This window comes from Pieris rapae, chromosome 23 (genome assembly GCF_905147795.1).
Source record: "Pieris rapae chromosome 23, ilPieRapa1.1, whole genome shotgun sequence".
NCBI classification, from domain to species: domain Eukaryota; kingdom Metazoa; phylum Arthropoda; class Insecta; order Lepidoptera; family Pieridae; genus Pieris; species Pieris rapae.
In genome coordinates this window covers 729569-734035 of record NC_059531.1, presented here as the reverse complement: position 1 = coordinate 734035, position 4467 = coordinate 729569, and the positions used below count along the sequence as shown (strand labels likewise).

Here is a 4467-nt window from a genome sequence, read left to right as displayed (position 1 = left end):
CTTCTGCATATCAATGATATGTTGCAACTTAGCAACATTCACTGCTATGCGGATGACAGCACTGGGGACACTCTTTACACTGGCCGGGCAAGTATTTCTCGGGCAGATGTCGATGAGTACCGGAACAAACTTGTGTCTGAAGTAGAAACCCTACTATGTGGAGTCTCTGACTGGGGCAGACTAAACCTAGTCCAATTTAACCCCAAAAAGACACAAGTTTGCGCGTTTTCCGCTAAAAAAACACCCTTTGTCGCTACTCCTCTTTTCGAAAACACTCTCCTTAAAGCCACAGCCAGCATTGGAATACTTGGCGTTGACATATCGAACGACGTTCAGTTTCGCGGTCACTTGGAGGGAAAGGCAAAATTAGCCTCCAAAAAGCTTGGTGTGCTCAGCAGGGCGAGACGGTACTTCACTCCGGGCCACCGCTTGCAACTATATAAAGCTCAAATTCGGCCCCACATGGAGTACTGTTCCCACCTTTGGGCGGGTGCTCCCCAGTACCAGCTTCTTCCACTTGACCGTATTCAACGAAGAGCGGTTCGAATCGTTGACGACCAAAATCTCTCCAAGCGGCTTGATCCTTTGGCGTTGCGTAGAGATGTGGGGTCTCTCTGCATCTTCTACCGCATTTACCATGGAGAGTGTTCAGAGGAGTTGTTCGGATTAATACCTGCAGCTGAGTTTCATCATCGGACGTCGAGGCAGAATACGAAATTCCACCCGTATCACCTCGACGTCCGCCGTTCCACAACTGCGCGTTTTTCCAGGCAGTTTTTGCCGCGCACCACCACTCTGTGGAACCAGCTGCCAACTGAAGTATTTCCGAACCAATTCGACTTAGGGTCCTTCAAGAAAAGAGCGTACCAATTCTTAAAAGGCCGGCAACGCACTCGCGAGCCCTCTGGCATTGAGGGTGTCCATGGGCGGCGGTATCACTTAACATCAGGTGAGCCTCCTGCCCGTTTGCCCCCTGTTCTATAAAAAAAAAAAAAAAAAAATCAAACATGTGTGTTTCAAGTTCGATATATGTTATAGAAAAGATATAGATGTGTGAAGATGAAAGGAGAATTTATGAATAGCCCGCTCAGCAAGTCCGTAAAATAAAAATAAAAAATAAAATACGTTTATTTTGGAACATAAGATCATCATGGTATCACTTATTCCACGTCATTAAATTCGAGCCAAAGAAGACAGAGGGTGTTGGCCGAGAGAAAATGCCGGCGTAAAAAACTCTCGGTACCCTTTAAAAAAAAGCAAATAATCAACAATTCTACAATATTTAAAAACAAATGTAGCAAATTAATTAGAAGCATCCGCGGGTTTTCGGTTGATTGGTTTTAGAAAAAGCATTGTTGTGTGCCTTTCTCGAACCTAATTCGCTGTTTTGCAGCTGATTTTTTTCTTCTCTGCTTTAAGTACCATTTTGGTAATTTTATTTTATTGTGTATTTGTCTTATCTTATTTATGTTTTTATTTGTATTTTTTTTAATTCCTATTTTTTGCAAAACTTATGTTTACAGATATTGTCGTACATATTAGATAGAAGATGTTATAATATTATCAGTAGATTTCGTAATATGTATGATGTTGTAGACTTAATAAATAAATAGATATACACTATAAATACATAATTATGTAGGAATAAATAAAGTAATAATAGCAAATTTCTCCTGGAATTACTGAAACTGTCCTTTAAGTAATCACAGTTTTATTGTATCAGATTGATACAATATGAAGGATCGTTGAACCTTGAGCGCAATCGTGATAAAGGGATATTTGCAAGACTTTTTTTATATAAACCGAACATTTAATTAGAACACGTGTTTTGTAACAGTACAATTAAACAGTGTAAATAAATATTATTTTGGTGTTTTTAAATCAATTTTCATATACGACGGTGATAGTATTTACTAATATATATTTAATATTTATTTAAATAAAATCTTTTTGGTTAATATTTGTCGTTAATCACTACTGCATTTTAGTAATTTTTTCCATACACCAAAGAAGTATAACTTCCAACGCGTGTACACAGTCTTTATGGCGCGTTACGAAAGGGGGCTAGACGAAAAAAAATTAAGATTAAAAATTGTAACGACACTCTTTGTTATAGTTGTTATATTTTATATTTTTGAATCGTTCATCGCCAACGTCCATACCACGTTGAATACACCGGTTCTCGTCCGATCACCGAAGTTAAGCAACGTCGGGCGAGGTCAGTACTTGGATGGGTGACCGCCTGGGAACACCTCGTGATGTTGGCTTTTTTTTCTTTGCGCCTTATAAGAAATGAAAATTATTTTTTTAATCACTGAAGAAAATAGTCACTGAGACTGAATTAAAACATTTGAACCACGAAATACGAAAATTGCTTATGATTTGTGCCACTTAATTTCTGTTTAGGTTATTTTATTATTTAACGCACTGCTAGTTAATAAAATTTAATCATTTAATAAAAATTGTAAAGAGTTTTAAACAAAATAAATTTTAATTAATAAAAATCCTAACACCGCGTATGCTGTGGGACCTGTTGATAAGATTTGATTGATGTACAGTTAACCCCTCCCCCCCTGCTTCCGGTCTTATCTACCGCGTTTTATGAAATCACGTTGATAATAATACAACGGTTTTAACATTGCAAAAATAACTATTAATAAAAACAAATTATTTCGTTTCTTTTATTACAACACAATTTTTAAATTTGAATTATTATTGTTTTTTTTATAGAACAGGGGGCAAACGGGCAGTAGGCTCATCTGATGTGATGTAGGTGATACCGCCGCCCATGGACACTCTCAATGCCAGAGGGCTCGCGAGTGCGTTGCCGGTTGAATTATTTATGTTAGCTGTAGGATTACGATAAATAATACAAGAAACATAGAAATTTTCTTTTCTTGTTATCTAATTCAGAATTCATCAAATCGTAATATATTGTCCATGCAAATCAAAGTAATATTTGTGAATCGCCAATGAGGCCTAAAGATTAGGTAACAGTGACAAATTGTGCGGTCACAATTCGCACCTTTGACGGCGTGTCGCAACAAAAAAAACTTAGATAATTCACGACCTTTCGCCTGTTCTGAATATATTCATTGTTCCAATATTGCACATAGACTCAATGCTTTGGTCAGCATGTTCAATTATCGCAATAAATCGTTTATTTGCCAAAATTATTGTACCATATACCAAATTGTATCTACCATACAATTACATCGATTAATTATAAAAATCCGCACAATCAGCCATATAGGCAAATGTCATATAATAAGAACATTAACATAATGTAATAATAAGTTAAGTTCTTTATATACTTGCTTGTTTTCTTTTCATATACATATATTGTTTATCTATGTAATGTGTTTTGTCATTTAATATGTATAAGTATAAGCTTACTTATAATTAAATAAATAAATAAAAATATTGGTGTCAAACTTATGGTCTAAATAATCTTGGTGTCATATAATGATAATAATAAATAATAATTAAACAAGCTTTAATGGTGTTAAAATAACAGAACATATACAACGCCGATGTGTTAGCTAATACCAAAGGCTTCAGCGTGCGACTTCAGGTCTGGGCCCTGAGGTCGTAGGTTCGATCCTTGGCTGTGCACCAATGCACTTTTTTTATGTGCGCATTTAACATTCGCTTGAACGGTGAAGGAAAACATCGTGAGGAAAAAGGCCTGATTTAGACCCAAAAAGTGGACAGTGTGGCACAGGAGGCTGATCACCTACCAGCCTATTACATTGAAAAATGATGATGAATCAAATACAGAAATCTGAGGCTTAGACCTAAAAAGGCTTTAAACGAGCTTTATTTCTACTTTTTACCTGAAGACTAGAAAATGAGAAGCGGTTAACAAGTGGAATATACCATGGATGGTGAAGGGTTGGATAGGCCTTGTACCTGAACTCAATTCTGGACGTAATAGGCACTGGTAAGTTAAAAGTACCAATAACCAGAGCATTGCAAGAAAGTGGATGTAGCAAGAGAAGTAAGGACCTTAAGTGAAGATCGGTGGTCTCTGTCTACCCCAGGTGTAATAAATAAATGTGAATAAAATAAATAAATCAAATTACAATTATTTATTATCTGAGTAACAAGCCTTCAGCTTCTATTTACAATTATTTAAAAGCGTAAAACATTATTTATTTTCTTATTTTGTATTCTTACAGTAACTCAATAATGATACAAAAGAAAAAAATATTAATTTTGAAATAAAACTATATGTTATTGATTTATTGACAAATAAATTAAGTATGATACAAGATAAATAGCTAAATGAAATATACCCCAGATTATATACTAATTAAGTTTTTAAAATACCTTTGAATTCAAATATAATTCTTCTAATACTTTTAAAATGCCCAAAATTATTAAATTTTTGTTTTTTTATGACAAATAATAGCATAGGTTTTAATGTTTTTATGTCTAAAATAAATAGTCTAAAATAACCTTAGT

The 4467-nt window shown here is 35.0% G+C and overlaps 1 non-coding gene across 1 annotated transcript; it reads left to right on the top strand.

The window, feature by feature from the left end:
- The first annotated feature begins 2148 nt into the window (after positions 1-2148).
- Positions 2149-2267, top strand: LOC123690314. The gene has a single exon (XR_006751001.1). It is a non-coding gene; the product is annotated as a 5S ribosomal RNA (ribosomal RNA).
- The last annotated feature ends 2200 nt before the right edge of the window (positions 2268-4467 follow it).